The sequence below is a fragment of the Ambystoma mexicanum genome, chromosome 5p (genome assembly GCF_040938575.1).
Source record: "Ambystoma mexicanum isolate Mex_15411 chromosome 5p, UKY_AmexF1_1, whole genome shotgun sequence".
In the NCBI taxonomy this organism is placed as follows: Eukaryota; Metazoa; Chordata; class Amphibia; order Caudata; family Ambystomatidae; genus Ambystoma; species Ambystoma mexicanum.
Genome location: NC_090930.1, coordinates 577085777 through 577109700, shown reverse-complemented (window position 1 = coordinate 577109700; position 23924 = coordinate 577085777).

The window sequence follows — 23924 nt, the reverse complement described above, 5'->3', positions numbered from 1 at the left end:
TGGGACATTGGAAGGCTTACTATAACCAGAGTTCTGTCTGGAAGGACAACATCCACTACGCTGTACATTCTCACGGGACTTACCCTTACATTTCTTTTTGTGGCTCTTTTGGGAGGAAGTTTTATTAGTTCCCCCACCCTCTTTATCTTTGGACTTTTTCCCACACTCCCACTTACCAGGAGTAGTTTTGTCCTTATGGGACACTCTGTGTGACATCCATAAATGTGCTGCCATGGCCAACTTCTTAGGATCTAACTCCTGTGAATAAGCCAGAGGAACAAGATGCAAAAATATCTGCAAGCATGACTAAGGAAATCATACCCTCAAAGGTGGAGACCCTGTAGCCTTCAACCCAGCCAGTCAAGTTTTTCAAGGAATCAGTAACAAAGGACACCCAAGTGTTACCTTCTTTCTCTGATTTGTTCATGTTTTAGCTTTTTGGTCTTCCATCCGCACTCAACATCAATCATGATCTTCATCCCTATGGCATTCTTTGCACTCTTTTTGCATTGTGAGATTATTTTCCCTAACCACACAAAATCCTAGCAATACCATCACTATCAGGGCTCCAAGAAACTTGAACATATCTGCCATCCATTGTGGAACCAAGAAAAGAGTGCTCCAAACCAGCTATCAACAGCAATATCCTCCACTTTGTCCACCATTTGGACATGCAGCTTTGTCAGCATCTCTATGGCCTCTGTCAAGGTACCATTCTTGTTATGAGAAGGAATAAATGTGCAACATGATTCTCTATTGTTTGCACAAACACCTCCATCCATAGCTGTGGTCATGTCTAGGACATATCTATTCTGAAGAGTCATCAGTCGTATGGTTCTCAGCTCTTCTCTGATAGCATTGAATCCCTTTACAGTAGTGTTGATTGTCTGCAACAACTCCCATCTGGTAATTTGCAGACATTTACAGGGTAATTCATAGAATTTTGCAGAAAAGTGTCGCAAGCGGCTGGCGCAGAGTGTCCGCGTGCGATTGTCTGCGCCAGACACGTGCGCTAAAACCGATTTCCGCGCACAGCGTATTCATGGATTTTAGGCTCCCAAACCAGCCGTGGCGCAGAGTATCGCAGCGACCCTGCAGCAGCGCCAGTAACGCCCCCAAGAACGCCCTCGCGCAAGGAAAAGCCATCAAAATCGCTAAATCATCGCAAAGGGCTGCGCTAACCCTGGACCAGTTTACAGGGCTGCCAAACAAGGAACGCAAAGCGGGTAACGTGCATATCAGGAGTACGCGTGAAGTTATACACGCGATTAGCCAGGGTACGTGTATTACAGGGGTGCGCGGGAACTTTTACACGCAATTTCAGCAGGGTACGTGTATTTCAGGGGTGCGCGGGAAGTTCCACACGCGAATAGCCTGGGCGCGTGTATTTCAGGGGTGCGCGGGAAGTTCCACACGCGAATAGCCTGGGCGCGTGTATTTCAGGGGTGCGCGGGAAGTTCCACACGCGAATAGCCTGGCCGCGTGTATTTCAGGGGTGCGCGGGAAGTTCCACACGCGAATAGCCTGGCCGCGTGTATTTCAGGGGTGCGCGGGAAGTTCCACACGCGAATACCCTGGCCGCGTGTATTTCAGGGGTGCGCGGGAACTTTTACATGCGATTTCAGCAGGGTACGTGTATTTCAGGGGTGCGCGGGAAGTTCCACACGCGAATAGCCTGGGCGCGTGTGTTTCAGGGGTGCGTGGGAAGTTCCACACGCGAATAGCCTGGGCGCGTGTATTTCAGGGGTGCGCGGGAAGTTCCACACGCGAATAGCCTGGGCGCGTGTATTCCAGGGGTGCGCGGGAAGTTCCACACGCGAATAGCCTGGCCGCGTGTATTTCAGGGGTGCGCGGGAAGTTCCACACGCGAATAGCCTGGGCGTGTGTGTTTCAGGGGTGCGCGGGAAGTTCCACACGCGAATAGCCTGGGCGCGTGTATTTCAGGGGTGCGCGGGAAGTTCCACACGCGAATAGCCTGGCCGCGTGTATTTCAGGGGTGCGCGGGAAGTTCCACACGCGAATAGCCTGGCCGCGTGTATTTCAGGGTTGCGCGGGAAGTTCCACACGCGAATAGCCTGGGCGCGTGTATTTCAGGGGTGCGCAGGAAGTTCCACACGCGAATAGCCTGGCCGCGTGTATTTCAGGGGTGCGCGGGAATTATCACATGCGATTTGGCTTGGTACGTGTATTACAGGGGTGCGTGGGAAGTTACACACGCGATTAGGCTGGGTGGGTCCTCACAGGTGTTCCCTGTACACCCTCGACGGCCCCTGCAGGCAGCCCACAAAACAGGGGACTACCCTGCACACCTGCTCATGTCCCCCTGCACCCCCACCCCCCAGCAGTGCAGGGGCAGCCTCCACCAGGCCCCCACCCATGTCTCCCACCACCCCCACCCCCCAGCAGTGCAGGGGCACCCTCCACCAGGCCCCCACTCATGTCTCCCACCACCCCCACCCCCCAGCCACCAGGGGCACCCTAAACCAGGCCCCCACCCATGTCTCCCAACACCCCCACCCCCCAGCCACCATGGGCACCCTCCACCAGGCCCCCACCCATGTCTCCAACCACCCCCACCCCCCAGCCACCATGGGCACCCTCCACCAGGCCCCCACCCATGTCTCCCACCACCCCCACCCCCCAGCAGTGCAGGGGCACCCTCCACCAGGCCCCCACCCATGTCTCCCACCACCCCCACCCCCCAGCAGTGCAGGGGCAGCCTCCACCAGGCCCCCACCCATGTCTCCCACCACCCCCACCCCCCCAGCCACCAGGGGCACCCGCCACCAGGCCCCCACCCATGTCTCCCACCACCCCCACCCCCCAGCCACCATGGGCACCCTCCACCAGGCCCCCACCCATGTCTCCCACCACCCCCACCCCCCAGCAGTGCAGGGGGACCCTCCACCAGGCCCCCACCCATGTCTCCCACCACCCCCACCCCCCAGCAGTGCAGGGGCAGCCTCCACCAGGCCCCCACCCATGTCTCCCACCACCCCCACCCCCCCAGCCACCAGGGGCACCCTCCACCAGGCCCCCACCCATGTCTCCCACCACCCCACCCCCCAGCAGTGCAGGGGCAGCCTCCACCAGGCCCCCACCCATGTCTCCCACCACCCCCAACCCCCCAGCCACCAGGGGCACCCTCCACCAGGCCCCCACCCATGTCTCCCACCACCCCCACCCCCCAGCCACCATGGGCACCCTCCACCAGGCCCCCACCCATGTCTCCCACCACCCCCACCCCCCAGCAGTGCAGGGGCACCCTCCACCAGGCCCCCACCCATGTCTCCCACCACCCCCACCCCCCAGCAGTGCAGGGGCAACCTCCACCAGGCCCCCACCCATGTCTCCCACCACCCCCACCCCCCCAGCCACCAGGGGCACCCTCCACCAGGCCCCCACCCATGTCTCCCACCACCCCCACCCCCCAGCAGTGCAGGGGCACCCTCCACCAGGCCCCCACTCATGTCTCCCACCACCCCCACCCCCCAGCAGTGCAGGGGCAGCCTCCACCAGGCCCCCACTCATGTCTCCCACCACCCCCACCCCCCAGCATCCAGGGTCACCCTCCCCCAGGCCCCCACTCATGTCTACCACCACCCCCACCCCCCAGCCACCAGGGGCACCCTCCACCAGGCCCCCACCCATGTCTCCCACCACCCCCACCCCAGCAGTGCAGGGGCAGCCTCTACCAGGCCCCCACTCATGTCCCCTATCACCCCCACCCCCCAGCATCCAGGGTCACCCTCCCCCAGGCCCCCACTCATGTCTCCCACCACCCCCACCCCCCAGCATCCAGGGACACCCTCCACCAGGCCCCCACTCATGTCTCCCACCACCCCCACCCCCCAGCATCCAGGGGAACTCTCCACCAGGCCCCCACTCATGTCTCCCACCACCCCCACCCCCCAGCAGTGCAGGGGCACCCTCCACCAGGCCCCCACTCATGTCTCCCACCACCCCCACTCCCCAGCAATGCAGGGGCAGCCTCCACCAGGCCCCCACTCATGTCTACCACCACCCCCACCCCCCAGCCACCAGGGGCACCCTCCACCAGGCCCCCACCCATGTCTCCCACCACCCCCACCCCCCAGCCACCATGGGCACCCTCCACCAGGCCCCCACCCATGTCTCCCACCACCCCCACCCCCCAGCCACCATGGGCACCCTCCACCAGGCCCCCACCCATGTCTCCCACCACCCCCACCCCCCAGCAGTGCAGGGGCAGCCTCCACCAGGCCCCCACCCATGTCTCCCACCACCCCCACCCCCCCAGCCACCAGGGGCACCCTCCACCAGGCCCCCACCCATGTCTCCCACCACCCCCACCCCCCAGCCACCATGGGCACCCTCCACCAGGCCCCCACTCATGTCTCCCACCACCCCCACCCCCCAGCAGTGCAGGGGCAGCCTCCACCAGGCCCCCACTCATGTCTCCCACCACCCCCACCCCCCAGCATCCAGGGTCACCCTCCCCCAGGCCCCCACTCATGTCTCCCACCACCCCCACCCCCCAGCAGTGCAGGGGCAGCCTACACCAGGCCCCCACTCATGTCTACCACCACCCCCAACCCCCAGCATCCAGGGTCACCCTCCACCAGGCCCCCACTCATGTCTCCCACCACCCCCACCCCCCTGCCACCATGGGCAGCCTCCACCAGGCCCCCACTCATGTCGACCCCCACCCCCCTGCCACCATGGGCAGCCTCCCCCAGGCCCCCACTCATGTCTCCCACCACCCCCACCCCCCAGCAGTGCAGGGGCAGCCTCCACCAGGCCCCCACTCATGTCTCCCACCACCCCCACCCCCCCAGCCACCACAGGCACCCTCCACCAGGCCCCCACCCATGTCTCCCACCACCCCCACCCCCCAGCCACCATGGGCACCCTCCACCAGGCCCCCACCCATGTCTCCCACCACCCCCACCCCCCAGCAGTGCAGGGGGACCCTCCACCAGGCCCCCACCCATGTCTCCCACCACCCCCACCCCCCAGCAGTGCAGGGGCAGCCTCCACCAGGCCCCCACCCATGTCTCCCACCACCCCCACCCCCCCAGCCACCAGGGGCACCCTCCACCAGGCCCCCACCCATGTCTCCCACCACCCCACCCCCCAGCAGTGCAGGGGCAGCCTCCACCAGGCCCCCACCCATGTCTCCCACCACCCCCAACCCCCCAGCCACCAGGGGCACCCTCCACCAGGCCCCCACCCATGTCTCCCACCACCCCCACCCCCCAGCCACCATGGGCACCCTCCACCAGGCCCCCACCCATGTCTCCCACCACCCCCACCCCCCAGCAGTGCAGGGGCACCCTCCACCAGGCCCCCACCCATGTCTCCCACCACCCCCACCCCCCAGCAGTGCAGGGGCAACCTCCACCAGGCCCCCACCCATGTCTCCCACCACCCCCACCCCCCCAGCCACCAGGGGCACCCTCCACCAGGCCCCCACCCATGTCTCCCACCACCCCCACCCCCCAGCAGTGCAGGGGCACCCTCCACCAGGCCCCCACTCATGTCTCCCACCACCCCCACCCCCCAGCAGTGCAGGGGCAGCCTCCACCAGGCCCCCACTCATGTCTCCCACCACCCCCACCCCCCAGCATCCAGGGTCACCCTCCCCCAGGCCCCCACTCATGTCTACCACCACCCCCACCCCCCAGCCACCAGGGGCACCCTCCACCAGGCCCCCACCCATGTCTCCCACCACCCCCACCCCAGCAGTGCAGGGGCAGCCTCTACCAGGCCCCCACTCATGTCCCCTATCACCCCCACCCCCCAGCATCCAGGGTCACCCTCCCCCAGGCCCCCACTCATGTCTCCCACCACCCCCACCCCCCAGCATCCAGGGACACCCTCCACCAGGCCCCCACTCATGTCTCCCACCACCCCCACCCCCCAGCATCCAGGGGAACTCTCCACCAGGCCCCCACTCATGTCTCCCACCACCCCCACCCCCCAGCAGTGCAGGGGCACCCTCCACCAGGCCCCCACTCATGTCTCCCACCACCCCCACTCCCCAGCAATGCAGGGGCAGCCTCCACCAGGCCCCCACTCATGTCTACCACCACCCCCACCCCCCAGCCACCAGGGGCACCCTCCACCAGGCCCCCACCCATGTCTCCCACCACCCCCACCCCCCAGCCACCATGGGCACCCTCCACCAGGCCCCCACCCATGTCTCCCACCACCCCCACCCCCCAGCCACCATGGGCACCCTCCACCAGGCCCCCACCCATGTCTCCCACCACCCCCACCCCCCAGCAGTGCAGGGGCAGCCTCCACCAGGCCCCCACCCATGTCTCCCACCACCCCCACCCCCCCAGCCACCAGGGGCACCCTCCACCAGGCCCCCACCCATGTCTCCCACCACCCCCACCCCCCAGCCACCATGGGCACCCTCCACCAGGCCCCCACTCATGTCTCCCCCCACCCCCACCCCCCAGCAGTGCAGGGGCAGCCTCCACCAGGCCCCCACTCATGTCTCCCACCACCCCCACCCCCCAGCATCCAGGGTCACCCTCCCCCAGGCCCCCACTCATGTCTCCCACCACCCCCACCCCCCAGCAGTGCAGGGGCAGCCTACACCAGGCCCCCACTCATGTCTACCACCACCCCCAACCCCCAGCATCCAGGGTCACCCTCCACCAGGCCCCCACTCATGTCTCCCACCACCCCCACCCCCCTGCCACCATGGGCAGCCTCCACCAGGCCCCCACTCATGTCGACCCCCACCCCCCTGCCACCATGGGCAGCCTCCCCCAGGCCCCCACTCATGTCTCCCACCACCCCCACCCCCCAGCAGTGCAGGGGCAGCCTCCACCAGGCCCCCACTCATGTCTCCCACCACCCCCACCCCCCCAGCCACCACAGGCACCCTCCACCAGGCCCCCACCCATGTCTCCCACCACCGCCACCCCCCAGCAGTGCAGGGGCAGCCTCCACCAGGCCCCCAATCATGTCTCCCACCACCCCCACCCCCCAGCATCCAGGGTCACCCTCCCCCAGGCCCCCACTCATGTCTCCCACCACCCCCACCCCCCAGCAGTGCAGGGGCAGCCTCCACCAGGCCCCCACTCATGTCTACCACCACCTCCACCCCCCAGCATCCAGGGTCACCCTCCACCAGGCCCCCACTCATGTCTCCCACCACCCCCACCCCCCCTGCCACCATGGGCAGCCTCCACCAGGCCCCCACTCATGTCGACCACCACCCCCACCCCCCTGCCACCATGGGCAGCCTCCCCCAGGCCCCCACTCATGTCTCCCACCACCCCCACCACCCAGCAGTCCAGGGGCAGCCTCCACCAGGCCCCCACTCATGTCTACCACCACCCCCACCCCCCAGCAGTGCAGGGGCAGCCTCCACCAGGCCCCCACTCATGTCTCCCACCACCCCCACCCCCCAGCAGTGCAGGGGCAGCCTCCACCAGGTCCCCACTCATGTCTCCCACCACCCCCACCCCCCAGCATCCAGGGTCACCCTCCCCCAGGCCCCACTCATGTCTCCCACCACCCCCACCCCCCAGCAGTGCAGGGGCAGCCTCCACCAGGCCCCCACTCATGTCTACCAACACCCCCACCCCCCCAGCCATCAGGGGCACCCTCCACCAGGCCCCCACCCATGTCTCCCACCACCCCCACCCCCCAGCAGTGCAGGGGCACCCTCCACCAGGCCCCCACTCATGTCTCCCACCACCCCCACCACCCCCACCACCCAGCAGTGCAGGGGCAGCCTCCACCAGGCCCCCACTCATGTCTCCCACCACCCCCACCCCCCAGCATCCAGGGTCACCCTCCCCCAGGCCCCCACTCATGTCTCCCACCACCCCCACCCCCCAGCAGTGCAGGGGCAGCCTCTACCAGGCCCCCACTCATGTCCCCTATCACCCCCACCCCCCAGCAGTGCAGGGGCAGCCTCCACCAGGCCCCCACTCATGTCTCCCACCACCCCCACCCCCCAGCATCCAGGGTCACCCTCCCCCAGGCCCCCACTCATGTCTCCCACCACCCCCACCCCCCAGCAGTGCAGGGGCAGCCTACACCAGGCCCCCACTCATGTCTACCACCACCCCCACCCCCCAGCATCCAGGGTCACCCTCCACCAGGCCCCCACTCATGTCTCCCACCACCCCCACCCCCCTGCCACCATGGGCAGCCTCCACCAGGCCCCCACTCATGTCGACCCCCACCCCCCTGCCACCATGGGCAGCCTCCCCCAGGCCCCCACTCAAGTCTCCCACCACCCCCACCCCCCAGCAGTGCAGGGGCAGCCTCCACCAGGCCCCCACTCATGTCTCCCACCACCCCCACCCCCCCAGCCACCACGGGCACCCTCCACCAGGCCCCCACCCATGTCTCCCACCACCCCCACCCCCCAGCAGTGCAGGGGCAGCCTCCACCAGGCCCCCACTCATGTCTCCCACCACCCCCACCCCCCAGCATCCAGGGTCACCCTCCCCCAGGCCCCCACTCATGTCTCCCACCACCCCCACCCCCCAGCAGTGCAGGGGCAGCCTCCACCAGGCCCCCACTCATGTCTACCACCACCTCCAGCCCCCAGCATCCAGGGTCACCCTCCACCAGGCCCCCACTCATGTCTCCCACCACCCCCACCCCCCCTGCCACCATGGGCAGCCTCCACCAGGCCCCCACTCAAGTCGACCACCACCCCCACCCCCCTGCCACCATGGGCAGCCTCCCCCAGGCCCCCACTCATGTCTCCCACCACCCCCACCACCCAGCAGTCCAGGGGCAGCCTCCACCAGGCCCCCACTCATGTCTACCACCACCCCCACCCCCCAGCAGTGCAGGGGCAGCCTCCACCAGGCCCCCACTCATGTCTCCCACCACCCCCACCCCCCAGCAGTGCAGGGGCAGCCTCCACCAGGTCCCCACTCATGTCTCCCACCACCCCCACCCCCCAGCATCCAGGGTCACCCTCCCCCAGGCCCCCACTCATGTCTCCCACCACCCCCACCCCCCAGCAGTGCAGGGGCAGCCTCCACCAGGCCCCCTCTCATGTCTACCACCACCCCCACCCCCCCAGCCACCAGGGGCACCCTCCACCAGGCCCCCACCCATGTCTCCCACCACCCCCACCCCCCAGCAGTGCAGGGGCACCCTCCACCAGGCCCCCACTCATGTCTCCCACCACCCCCACCACCCAGCAGTGCAGGGGCAGCCTCCACCAGGCCCTCACTCATGTCTCCCACCACCCCCACCCCCCAGCATCCAGGGTCACCCTCCCCCTGGCCCCCACTCATGTCTCCCACCACCCCCACCCCCCAGCAGTGCAGGGGCAGCCTCCACCAGGCCCCCACTCATGTCTACCACCACCCCCACCCCCCAGCATCCAGGGTCACCCTCCACCAGGCCCCCACTCATGTCTCCCACCACCCCCACCCCCCTGCCACCATGGGCAGCCTCCACCAGGCCCCCACTCATGTCTCCCACCACCCCCACCCCCCAGCATCCAGGGTCACCCTCCCCCAGGCCCCCACTCATGTCTCCCACCACCCCCACCCCCCAGCATCCAGGGTCACCCTCCACCAGGCCCCCACTCATGTCTCCCACCACCCCCACCCCCCTGCCACCATGGGCAGCCTCCACCAGGCCCCCACTCATGTCTCCCACCACCCCCACCCCCCAGCATCCAGGGTCACCCTCCCCCAGGCCCCCACTCATGTCTCCCACCACCCCCACCCCCCAGCAGTGCAGGGGCAGCCTCCACCAGGCCCCCACTCATGTCTACCACCACCCCCACCCCCCCAGCCACCAGGGGCACCCTCCACCAGGCCCCCACCCATGTCTCCCACCACCCCCACCCCCCAGCAGTGCAGGGGCACCCTCCACCAGGCCCCCACCCATGTCTCCCACCACCCCCACCCCCCAGCAGTGCAGGGGCAGCCTCTACCAGGCCCCCACTCATGTCCCCTATCACCCCCACCCCCCAGCATCCAGGGTCACCCTCCCCCAGGCCCCCACTCATGTCTCCCACCACCCCCATGCCCCAGCATCCAGGGTCACCCTCCACCAGGCCCCCACTCATGTCTCCCACCACCCCCACCCCCCTGCCACCATGGGCAGCCTCCACCAGGCCCCCACTCATGTCTCCCACCACCCCCACCCCCTGCCACCATGGGCAGCCTCCACCAGGCCCCCACTCATGTCTCCCACCACCCCCACCCCCTGCCACCATGGGCAGCCCCCACCAGGTCCTCACAATCCCCAATCATGTGCGTAATGGACAGCCTCCAAAGCCAAAAAGCCCTACCAAGTAACCCATTCACCCACATGGAAATGGAAATCACATGTTACACCCCCAATGTTCATTAAGCTAATGAACCCATGTCCGTCACACACAATGGTTGCAATTGAATGGGAAAACACACAACATGACATGCATGAAACCAATGAGATGATACCACACAGTGAAGTATGGAAACAAAATTGTATAGAAAAAAAATAAAGAATGCTAAAGAAAGAAAACAAACTACAATGTGAATGAGAAAAAAAAAGCTGCATGTCCGTATAAAAACACAAAACTGCAAATTAGAATCCAAAAAATATTTGCCCAAAGTCAAAAGTCAAAAAATCTCCATGCAATAAAGAACTATGTAAAAAACTACCAAGGGTCCATGAGCCCAACTGAACAAAGGAAACCTACTAAAAAACCTACCTAAAAATCAACTATATACAAAAAGTGGAGCAGTGTCCGTCGACTCCAAATCATAATAAGAAAGAAAGGAAACCTAAAACTAAAGAACTATAAACAAAGGCGGTGGGCAAGTCCAGCGGCTCACTCTGTGGTGTCCCGGGCCAGGGCATCATCGAACTCCTGTTCGATGTCCCGGAGGCGGTCCAGTTCCATGGCCCCGAGGGTCCGCAGGGACGACGCCGTGTCCTCCTCAAAGCCCTTGCGGATTGCCTCGAGGCACTCGGCCCGCCTCAGGGCCCTCCGCATGGAGTTCTCCGCCCTGACCATTGTGAGCCGCGCCTCTTCCGCCCGCCGCCGCTCCGCACCTAAGGCGTGGCCCAACCGCTGCCACACGGAAGACACTCTCTGTCCTGGGTCCCCCTGCCCTCCGGCCGATGCCTGCCCCTCCGATGTCGAAAGCCCAGAGCCTTCATGTCTCCCACCATGTTGCTGCTGCTGCTGCTCTGCCTCTGCCCGTGCACTGCCTCCTGCTGCCTACACATTCTCCGCCGGCTGGGGTGCAGTTGTTGATGTGGCCACCCCTGCTGGACCTCCGACTCCCGACTGTGGCAGGGATGCCTCCTCCACCAGCCTGGCCGCACCGTCAGAGGCAGCTCCACAGGGCACCCAGGTGACTGATGGGTGGGAAGATGGCACAGAGGACGACTGGCGCGTAGGGGGTCCAGTTGAGGAGGGGGTCGGAGCAAGCCCCATCAGATGGAGGAATCCGGCCTGGGTGACCTGTCCCAGCAGGCTGACGTGGTCAACGAGCCATTCGAGATGACGTGCAGTCTCTCCATGAAAAGACTGCAGGTCACCTTGCATGGCCCGTTGACGCAACGCCACACCAGCCAGGACAGGCTCAACCCGGCCACGTCCGCAGGCAGAGGAAGGCCAGTTGACGTCAGCTCATCCCCTGCCTGATAAAGGGTCTGGACGTAGGCATCCCTGCTGGTGCAAGATGATGCAGGGACAGGATCGGGGACAGGATTGGGGACAGGATTGCACACAGGCACCTCCGCGGCCGCCTGTGCTGCCTCCTGTCCCTGGTCCTGCACTGCACCACTAGCATCAGTGGGATCCCCACCTCCAGACCCCGTCTCTGGTGCTTGCACGGCCCCCTCCTCCACCAAACCCCCCACCAACCTGGATGACTCCGTGCCATCTTCCCCTGTTGGGCCCTGTGGGGTCCCAGCTGCCCCTTCTGCTGCCGAGGAGTCCAACTGCAACCTCCGCCTCTTGGACCTCCTCCCGGCAGCTGCAGCCTGGGACGCGGCACCGGACTCCTCACTCCCCGACGAGATGACAACACGGGAGGGGAGCCGGGCCTTGCGTCTCCGGCTGGCAGTCGGATCCCCGGCGCTGTGCTCCACAGCACCTTCTCCGCCCTCTTCATCAGTTGACGCTGCAGACAGGGAGAAACAAAACACAGGCATCAGGGCACTGTACAATGGACACATACACGCATGACAGTTGCACATGAGTGGCATTGGCAAACCTCAGACATGTCATCACAATCCCCAACACACATGTCATTGCAACTCACACACATGAGCCATACCACAGCCATATCGCAACTGCCACCACCATCCCTACACATACAACAGCATCAGCAGCCAAAGGGGAGCCAGACATCACATGCAACACAGGAAGTGCACCACACATGTACACACAGCACCACACTTGCATGCATGTCTACACCTCTGCCAAGTGTTGCACTGTTCAGACGGGCATCCATGTCACATCTGCCAATCAGGCTTCCACATACCGCTGTCACATGCATCCATGTTGCATCACTGTTGCACCCTTGACAAATACACACACATGCACATGTACACAGTGCTCATACATGCAGCCGAAAACAACATACATGCCTGACATCACGGACATGTCTACTTACATACACATTCATCCAAACATGTGTGCACGCACAACTGCATTTGCCATGCAAGCCCACACACACAAGCACCATCCATGTCTCACACATTACAGCACTCGCATGTGTCAGACCCACGGCCCTGTGCACCCCCACCCATACTCGACCCCATACAAACAGATGTGCAACCGGCACAATGCCGAATAATCACCACACGCACTGCTCACAATCAGGATGCATGTACACTCACCGCTCGACTCCAGACGAGTCTGCTTCTCTAGGACCTGGACGTGGAGCGCTGGGGTTATGCGTTCCAGGACCCCCATCTGTTCTTCCGACAAGTGGCCCCGGCGCCCCTTGGCATCCGCTGCCTTCAAGAGGCGCCGGGCCTTGTTCAGGGTCCTGGACCTGAAGTCCTCCCAGCGCTTCCTGACATGTTGTAAGTCCCGGACTGCCACCCCCTCCGCGTTGATGGCAGTCACGATGTCAGTCCAGATCCGAGTCCGTCCTTCCTTGTCGCCGCGGGAACTTCCGAAGAGGGCATCATACTGCCCCAGGACTTGCTCCACCAGGACACCAACTTCGGTGGCACTGAAGCTGGTGCCCCTCTGCCTCTCTGGCCGGGGGTTGTCAGTGGTCACAGATGGTGTTTGCCCCGACATGACAACCCCAGAGGCAGGAGTGGGTGGGCAACTGGGTCCTGGGGCTGGGCTGTGGAGCGATGGAATTCCAGTCGGGAGTCTTCGGTTCCAGCAGGGGTGGTCACAGCAACAGCACCCCTGGCTGATGTGCAGGCAGCAAATGGCAGTGCACGTGGGCAGCAGGCAGTCAGGCAGCAGCAGATGGCAGATGGGAGCGTGCTCGGGGCTCTGGGGGGCAGTAGTTCGGCCTTCTGGGCAGGAGCGTGGTCTTCCGTGTGCTTACGCGTGGCCAGCTTGGTACGGAGTGATTTGGCACGTGAAAATCCTGCACGTCAGCGTGAAAACCGAGGAAAGGCCCTTAGCGCGTAAGTGCGTCTGTGACGTGACCCGCACGGGTGTTTCCCAAACAGCACGTGATGACAGAGCACACGTGGAAAGACTGCACGTCAGAGTGTCATCGCGTGTAATTGGACAGCACGTCAGGGTGTCATCGCGTGTAATTGGACAAAAGTGCGCGTACACGCGATTGGCCTATGTACGTGTATATCAGGTGTGCGCGGACACTTACACACGCAAGTACGTCAGCGCACCTGTATCCCGGTGTGCGTGGGAATTTCCACACGCTATTGGACTGGGTACTGGATTTCAGGGTTGCGCGGGTCACACGCTCGCCTACAACACGCGCGACGCATTAATTTGCGCGCTAAAAAAATAACAAGCTCAGACCCAGGATGAACATACCATTCCTAGCAGCAGTGGGCGTGGCCTACCAAAGGAGGAGGAGGAGGATAGTCAGGGCCAGTATATTCACACCCAGAACCAGCCTTTTCGGGATGCCTGATGACCAGGTGCATGGGAGGTACAGGTTTCCACCACACATCATACTGGACCTGGTGAGTGAGTGGGAGGATGACCTCACATCACCCACCCTGTGCTCCCAAGCACTCAGCCCCGTGGAGAAGCTCCTCAATGTACTGCACTTCTTAGCCACTGGATCATTTCAGCGGACAAGTGCCATTGTGGGTGGTGTATCACAGGCCACCCAGTCACGCTGCCCACACCAGGTCTTGAACATCATCACTGCACGCCCATCAGTCCGCAGGCACATATACCTGCCCAGAACCCCTGCAGAAAGGCATGCTGGCGCCCTGGATTTCTACGCTGTGGCACGATTCCCCAAAGTGCTAGGTGCCATCGACTGCACCCATGTGGCTCTACGTCCCCCCAGGGCATCTGAGCACATCTATAGGAACCGCAAGCACTGGCATTCCATCAACGTGCAGGTAGTATGTAATGCCAAGGGAATCATCACCTCAGTATATGCCAACTATCCCGGGTCCACCCACGACAGCTTCATTTACCGAATGTCCACCCTAAGCCGGGACCTAGAAGCTGGGCGGCATGGCGATACATGGCTGCTTGGTGAGTATGAATGCCACTGCACATGCATGCATGTCAGATACTGAGCAAGGTCACAACCCCACCAATGATACCAATCACCACCTCCACAGGGGACAGTGCCTACCCTCTCAGCCCCCACATGATGACGCCAATTCGGAACCCCACCACGCCACCCCAGGTAAGATATAACGCAGGCCACATTACAACCCGGGGCATAGTGGAGCGCACATTCGGAGTGCTGAAGTCACGCTTTTGCTTCCTTGACCGTTCTGGCGGGCAGCTGTTGTACGCTCCCCCAGTAGTGTGCAGGATCATAGTGGCAGCATGTGTCCTGCACAACATTGCAACATGCGGGGGCCTGGCCGTGGACATGGTGGTGCCCCCCCCATCCCCAACCACATGCACAGCCGCTGCGCATGGGAGGGGAAAGGGCACGGGTGGAGGCAGCCCGTACACAGCTAGCGGCTAATTACTTCACATAGAAATCACACCCCTGTGGAGTGCACACTGCCCTGCCACATTCCATCTGACAATCAATGATGACTCAACCTGACACTGACCCTGAATGTCTGGATAAAGAACCGTGAAAACCATATCAGCCTGAGATTGTTCACCTGGAAGTGTCACAATGTGTGCATCCCTACCCACACAGACACCACCAATGCAGTTTTGTGAAGTTGCACATTCAAGCAGCTAAAATGAATACCCACTTGCAAAATGCAACAAGAGGACAGTGCCATGTCAGCCAACCCAACCCCAGCACCGCCACACCACACACCGTGCCATGTCATGCTATTTGCAGGTAAACAAAGTAATCCACACAACATGACACTAGTGTCACAATGTACAGTGTCCCTATTAGATACTTGCAACACCTGAAATCCTCACAGTAATGCCGGACCAACAACAAACTTGAGCACGTACTACCATTAACATGACATCACTAATGTTAAATATTAGTAGTCTCACCACCTGGAAATGCCTGCACTCCCACCACTACCAACTGTGCAGTGTTGGCGCCATGTAGAGTTGTAGGTGCACTGCTGCCAACATGGACCACATCTCCAGACTAGAGGTCCTTGTGTAGACATGAGGAAGGGACCTGCAAATTGGGAGGTAGACACAGAAGATGAGTTACACATCAATGCAACATGCAGTGTACAAGACAACAGCAATATGCACTAGGAATGTATACACAGTATTGACTACAGACTGCCCACACAGCTCATGGGAGTCCAACGTCACTGTGTAATTCACTGTCACTTGGGCACACCCTTTGCAAGCCCATGGAAACGGGAAGCAGGAGGGGTGTGTGTGACTCAAACCCAAGCATCTGAACCAAATACATTACAAGCCTGCATGTGCCCAGCCACAATGCAGCATATGCCCACAGGAACCACGGAAGCCAACAAATCGTCCCAAAAAAATAGGGAATAAAATAAATGAAAAAAAAAAAAAAAAAAAAAAATGGCCATTGAAGGGCCCGGGGGGGTTGGGGAGGCCACCCAGGAGGTCCGAGGACAGGATGCACACCAGAACCCTCCTGCGTGGATCCTGGGAAAATAAAACACCTCCATGGGCTCATGGCCCACACGGCTACCCTATTGTGGGAGTATCACTGCTGTCGCTATTATCACCCTGTGCAGCTGCATCCGGAGGTGGTTGCACTATGGGAGGCAGCCCACGCAAGGCCCTAGTCTGCTCCTCCATGGCTGCAAGCATGCGGGTGTGGTAGGTCTGGTTCTGGAGGATGAGTGTGCGGAGGTCCCCATGCAACAACTCACGGGATGCCCGGACCTCCGCCCTCGTTGCCTGCATCTCAGCTGAGAGCGTACGGGTGAGATGCTCCAGCTGCTGTTGTGTCCTTTGGTGTGTTGAAGCCTCAAGCTCAACAAGAGTCGTCCTGAGGTGAAGGAGCTCCTGCCTCAGGGCTTCCCTGTGGCCCTGGGACTCAATGGAGATGGCCTCCTGCAGAGTCGCCAGTGCCGCCCGCCTGTCCCTGTTGGACCCCAACATGTCCTCCCTGTGTGACTGGCAGATGGAGTCGGTTGCCTGCTCTAGTCGCTCCATCAGCCTTTCAGGGGGGACAATGGAAGTGGCCACCCTATCCATGGCCTGAGCCATCATCTCGGATGATGCTGCCTGTTGGGTTGCCATACCGTAAATGGATTGCTCCCATGCGGTATTGCCAGGTGGCGTACGGCCACCACGTCGGCGGGCACCACACCTGTCTGGGGCAAGGCGAACTGCGCCTTGCTGTGCCGGCACTGCCTGAGGCTGCAGGACTGCATTCCCCCTCTGATCTGCTGGCCCAGGAACAGGATCAGATGTCGCGGAGTGTGACCCTGCATCCGTAACCACCAAAGGCGTAGCTGCCAACACTGACATCCCCATTGAGGGTTCTGACCCTGGTGCAGGTGGGTGAGACAAAACAGAATCCCTCCCTGGAACACTCACCTGCGACGGCACGTAGGTCTCATCCGAATCAACACCTGAGTACAGCTCGGGGGAGGTGCAGCCAGAGACACCCCTTGAGAACAGGACCTGCAGCACTTGTGGGTTCTCACCCACCACCACACCACGACCCTCACTGGTGGTTCGTCGGCCCTCGGACCCCTCCTGGGTCTGCACCATCTCCACAACCCCAGCAGTATCAGGTGCGTCATCCCTTGCAAAGACATAAAAACAAAGAAATGGAAACAGGCATTAGCACCATGGCACACAATGAGGGCTGAGAAGCAAGAGGACCAGTACTTGTTTGACACATGTCCCACATGACTAAAACCCTCCCATGCATGCACCCTCACTGCGTATGAAGGGCAGGCAAATGGCACACACTGATGGCACCAAGATGGAAGATGAACACATTTTCTGCATGCTGCCTGGCAGTGGCATCACACATTGGCCTGTGATTGGCAGGTGAAACACACATGCCATCACACAGATGGCATGTACCATTGCTATTGAGTGAAGATGGAGAGGAGGGCAGCACCTATTCATTCAGTCCAGTTCCCACATGTAATAGCTTTTCTAATTCAAACAGGTCAGATTCTTCACCTGGAGCTGCCAGTCCGAAATGGTGCAATTGCACAGGGACATGTTTGTACAAATCATATCCAGGTAACAAAGTCACTCCACTTTACCATAGCCATGTCAGACATGTGACTAGAGGACTGCGACATGCCTAGTAATAGTGGTGGAATGCAAACAATCTGACTAAATGAACAGTGAAAAATCAAGCAACAATGTTGTGGCAAGGTGACACTTCAAGGGCAACTGGCGTGCAGTTGGGCTAGATGTCTACTGTTGGCAGAAGGGATACTGCTATGGCCAAATGCAGCTGCGCAGGATGTATTGCATGAAGCACATGGCTGACCCATACGACTCAGGCGCACACACTCTCACCTGTCACACAAACAGAAGCCCTCACACACACCATGCACATGGATGACACACACATGCATGTGCACTCACCGGACAATGCCTCGTAATCAGCCATATCTCCCACGCCTTGGATCTGTTCCTCCGTGACGTAGGTCCCAGCGACTGACTCATGTGGAGTGAGTTCCATGTCTACTACTGGAGACACACCTCCAGTCACTAGAGTTGCGGCATGACTTGAGGCCAGCTTACTCTTTGCCCTGCACTTTAGGTCATTCCAGCGCTTATAGCAATCATTGGCTGTGCGCCTCACGATTCCAAGGGCACTTACGATGTCCGCAACGGTCTGCCAGTGTGCCTGGCGTTGTGCAGGTGTGGTCTTGGATCCTGCAACAATGACCATCTCGTTGTCATGTGCGGACACATACTCGACAAGTGCATTCAGTTCGTCATCCGTGAAGCTGGGCTTCCTGGATGGGCCGCTTCCTGCCTGGGGCATCAGCCTGTGCCGGACGAGCACTCTTCCTCTTCCGCTTGGAAGGTGGTGGTGATCCTGAGTGTCCTGCGCCGCTCTGGACACTAGGGGCAGGAGCCCTGGTGGACTCTGTATCAGGAGTGTGGGATTGCACACTCAGCATGGGAGTTGGTGCAGGCATTGGCTCTAGTGTGATGGTGTCAGGGGGAATGTCAGCAGCATGGACTAGGACCGACACTGTCCGGGCTGGGTGTGTGAGGGCTGGGGTGGATGGAGCCGCAGCTGCCCCTGCAGCCTCTCCGCCCTGCCTACTTGGTGCAGCAGATGACCTTGCTGCCCCAGATGCACGTGGCATGGTGACATTAACGTGCACCAGCGCACGTGTCATAGGCCTGCTGACCTGGAAGTCAGCCATGGAGTCAGCCAGGTCTGGTGCCACAATGGGCTGGTCCAACAAGGGCTGAGCATGGATGGTGTCAGCCACATCAGCCTCAACAGGAGGGGGGGGGATTATGGGTGCCCTTGACTGGTCCTCCACACATGGGGGGACAGGCTCACCCTGCAAGTAACGACCACGTCCCCTACCGGATCCACCACAGCCACCACTTGTGGCTCTTCCACCTTTGCCACCCTTACGGAATCCTTGCCTCCCAGCCATGGCACTGATGTTAATGTGCGTATGGGAGTGGCTGTAAAATATTGTCCTGGGCAATTGGGGGTCAAAGGGGTTGGGTACCAGATGGTAATTGTACCCTAGTGCTCTTGCAAGGCTGATTGTAACCCCTGGGGAAAGATGACGGGTCACGCTACGCACAGGAGCCCCAAAAAAGGGAGATGACGTGCACGCAACCCCTCCTAGACCACGTGTGCAGAAAGAAAAACCTGCACTACGCTGTGGCACCCAGTAACACAAGAATGAACGTATGTGTGTCACACGCAGCCTAGAATGACCTCTGAAGGGGTAGGCTACACACGGGGCAAGCACAGATGTTAGATACGTGCGTGACTCACCATCTGCCAGGTAAAAGAGCGTGAAAAAGGAGCGCGTTTGGTTGGCAACACCCCCGCCAAAAGAAGATTTGTACGCTGTCTGAGGAGACAGGACAACAGTAGAAGGGAACACTGTTTGAGGGAACAGGCCCAGGTAAACCAGTAAAAGAGAAAAAAGAGAAAAAGCTGTCAGAGGTAACAGGGAATACGAACTTGAGACGCCGTGAAGTAAATCGCATGTGAAACGACAAGAAGTACAGAATTCACCCACTCGCTCTCCACGAAAAGCACGTACAAGGAAATGGTGTTCTACGCGTACCTTTTATACAGGCCCACACGTCCAGCGTCACTTACGCGGCGTGTACGCGCTAGGGCCATTTCCACCAATTACACGCTTTGTCACTTCTGCGTGTAGGGCCATTTCCACCAATTACACGCTTTGTCACTTCTGCGTGTAGGGCCATTTCCACCAATCACACGCGATGACACTCTGACGTGCAGTCTTTCCACGTGTGCTCTGTCATCACGTGCTGTGTGGGTAACACCCGTGCGGGTCACGTCACAGACGCGCTTACGCGCTGAGGGCCTTTGGTCCAATAGAATCGCGTATGCGTGCTGACGCGCTTACGCGCTAAGGGCCTTTCCTCGGTTTTCACGCTGACGTGCAGGATTTTCACGTGCCAAATCACTCCGTACTAAGCTGGCCACGCGTAAGCACACGGAATACCACGCTCCTGACCGGAAGGCCGAACTACTGCCCCCCAGAGCCCCGAGCACGCTCCCACCTGCCATCTGCTGCTGCCTGACTGCCTGCTGCCCCTGCACTGCTGGGGGGTGGGGGTGGTGGTAGACATGAGTGGGGGCCTGGTGGAGGGTGCCCCTGCACTGCTGGGGGGTGGGGGTGGTGGTAGACATGAGTGGGGGCCTGGTGGAGGCTGCCCCTGCACTGCTGAGGGGTGGGGGTGGTGGGAGACATGAGTGGGGGCCTGGTGGAGGGTGCCCCTGGTGGCTGGGGGGTGGGGGTGGTGGGAGACATGAGTGGGGGCCTGGTGGAGGCTTCCCCTGCACTGCTGGGGGGTGGGGGTGGTGGGAGACATGAGTGGGGGCCTGGTGGAGGGTGCCCCTGGTGGCTGGGGGGTGGGGGTGGTGGGAGACATGGGTGGGGGCCTGGTGGAGGCTGCCCCTGCACTGCTGGGGGGTGGGGGAGCAGGGGGACATGAGCAGGTGTGCAGGGTAGTCCCCTGTTTTGTGGGCTGCCTGCAGGGGCCGTCGAGGGTGTACAGGGAACACCTGTGAGGACCCACCCAGCCTAATCGCGTGTGTAACTTCCCACGCACCCCTGTAATACACGTACCAAGCCAAATCGCGTGTGATAATTCCCGCGCACCCCTGAAATACACGCGCCCAGGCTATTCGCGTGTGGAACTTCCCGCGCACCCCTGAAATACACGCGCCCAGGCTATTCGCGTGTGGAACTTCCCACGCACCCCTGAAATACACGCGCCCAGGCTATTCGCGTGTGGAACTTCTCGCGCACCCCTGAAATACACGCGCCCAGGCTATTCGCGTGTGGTACTTCCCGCGCACCCCTGAAATACACGTACCCTGCTGAAATCGTGTGTAAAAGTTCCTGCGCACCCCTGAAATACACGCGGCCAGGCTATTCGCGTGTGGAACTTCCCGCGCACCCCTGAAACACACGCGCCCAGGCTATTCGCGTGTGGAACTTCCCGCGCACCCCTGAAATACACGCGCCCAGGCTATTCGCGTGTGGAACTTCCCGCGCACCCCTGAAATACACGTACCCTGCTGAAATCGCGTGTAAAAGTTCCCGCGCACCCCTGAAATACACGCGCCCAGGCTATTCGCGTGTGGAACTTCCCGCGCACCCCTGAAATACATGCGCCCAGGCTATTCGCGTGTGGAACTTCCCGCGCACCCCTGAAATACACGTACCCTGCTGAAATCGCGTGTAAAAGTTCCCGCGCACCCCTGAAATACACGCGCCCAGGCTATTCGCGTGTGGAACTTCCCGCGCACCCCTGAAATACACGCGGCCAGGCTATTCGCGTGTGGAACTTCCCGCGCACCCCTGAAATACACGTGCCCAGGCTATTCGCGTGTGGAACTTCCCGAGCACCCCTGAAATACACGCGCCCAGGCTATTCGCGTGTGGAACTTCCCGTGCACCCCTGAAATACACGCGCCCAGGCTATTCGCGTGTGGAACTTCCCGCGCACCCCTGAAATACACGCGGCCAGGCTATTCGCGTGTGGAACTTCCCGCGCACCCCTGAAATACACACGCCCAGGCTATTCGCGTGTGGAACTTCCTGCGCACCCCTGAAATACACGTACCCTGCTGAAATCGCATGTAAAAGTTCCCACGCACCCCTGAAATACACGCGCCCAGGCTATTCGCGTGTGGAACTTCCCGCGCACCCCTGAAATACACGCGCCCAGGCTATTCGCGTGTGGAACTTCCCGCGCACCCCTGAAATACACGCGGCCAGGCTATTCACGTGTGGAACTTCCCGTGTACCTCTGAAATACACGCGCCCAGGCTATTCGCGTGTGGAACTTCCCGCGCACCCCTGAAATACACCCGCCCAGGCTATTCGCGTGTGGAACTTCCCGCGCACCCCTGAAATACACGCGCCCAGGCTATTCGCGTGTAGAACTTCCCGCGCACCCCTGAAATACACGTAGCACGCTGGGAGACATGAGTGGGGGCCTGGTGGAGGGTGGCCCTGGTGACTGGGGGGTGGGGGTGGTGGGAGACATGGGTGGGGGCCTGGTGGAGGGTGCCCCTGGTGGCTGGGGGGTGGGGGTGGTGGGAGACATGGGTGGGGGCCTGGTGGAGGGTGCCCCTGGTGGCTGGGGGGTGGGGGTGGTGGGAGACATGGGTGGGGGCCTGGTGGAGGCTGCCCCTGGTGGCGGGGGGGTGGGGGTGATAGGGGACATGAGTGGGGGCCTGGTGGAGGCTGCCCCTGCACTGCTGGGGGGTGGGGTGGTGGGAGACATGGGTGGGGGCCTGGTGGAGGGTGCCCATGGTGGCTGGGGGGTGGGGGTGGTGGTAGACATGAGTGGGGGCCTGGTGGAGGCTGCCCCTGCACTGATGGGGGGTGGGGGTGGTGGGAGACATGAGTGGGGGCCTGGTGGAGGGTGCCCCTGGTGGCTGGGGGGTGGGGGTGGTGGGAGACATGGGTGGGGGCCTGGTGGAGGGTGCCCCTGGATGCTGGGGGGTGGGGGTGGTGGGAGACATGAGTAGGGGCCTGGGGGAGGCTGCCCATGGTGGCAGGGGGGTGGGGGTGGTGGTCGACATGAGTGGGGGCCTGGTGGAGGCTGCCCATGGTGGCAGGGGGGTGGGGGTGGTGGGAGACATGAGTGGGTGCCTGGGGGAGGCTGCCCATGGTGGCAGGGGGGTGGGGGTGGTGGTCGACATGAGTGGGGGCCTGGTGGAGGCTGCCCATGGTGGCAGGGGGGTGGGGGTGGTGGGAGACATGAGTGGGGGCCTGGTGGAGGGTGACCCTGGATGCTGGGGGGTGGGGGTGGTGGGAGACATGAGTGGGGGCCTGGGGGAGGGTTACCCTGGATGCTGGGGGGTGGGGGTGGTGGTAGACATGAGTGGGGGCCTGGTGGAGGCTGCCCCTGCACTGCTGGGGGGTGGGGGTGGTGGTAGACATGAGTGGGGGCCTGGTGGAGGCTGCCCCTGCACTGCTGGGGGGTGGGGGTGGTGGGAGACATGAGTGGGGGCCTGGGGGAGGGTGACCCTGGATGCTGGGGGGTGGGGGTGGTGGGAGACATGAGTGGGGGCCTGGTGGAGGCTGCCCCTGCACTGCTGGGGGGTGGGGGTGGTGGTAGACATGAGTGGGGGCCTGGTGGAGGCTGCCCCTGCACTGCTGGGGGGTGGGGGTGGTGGGATACATGAGTGGGGGCCTGGTGGAGGCTGCCCCTGCACTGCTGGGGGGTGGGGGTGGTGGGAGACATGAGTGGGGGCCTGGAGGAGGGTGCCCCTGGTGGCTGGGGGGTGGGGGTGGTGGGAGACATGGGTGGGGGCCTGGTGGAGGGTGCCCCTGGTGGCTGGGGGTGGGGGTGGTGGGAGACATGGGTGGGGGCCTGGTGGAGGGTGCCCCTGGTGGCTGGGGGGTGGGGGTGGTGGGAGACATGGGTGGGGGCCTGGTGGAGGGTGCCCCTGGTGGCTGGGGGGTGGGGGTGGTGGGAGACATGGGTGGGGGCCTGGTGGAGGCTGCCCCTGGTAGCAGGGGGGTGGGGGCAATAAGGGACATGAGTGGGGGCCTGGTAGAGGCTGCCCCTGCACTGCTGGGGGGTAGGGGTGGTGGGAGACATGGGTGGGGGCCTGGTGGAGGGTGCCCATGGTGGCTGGGGGGTGGGGGTGGTGGGAGACATGGGTGGGGGCCTGGTGGAGGGTGCCCCTGGTGGCTGGGGGGTGGGGGTG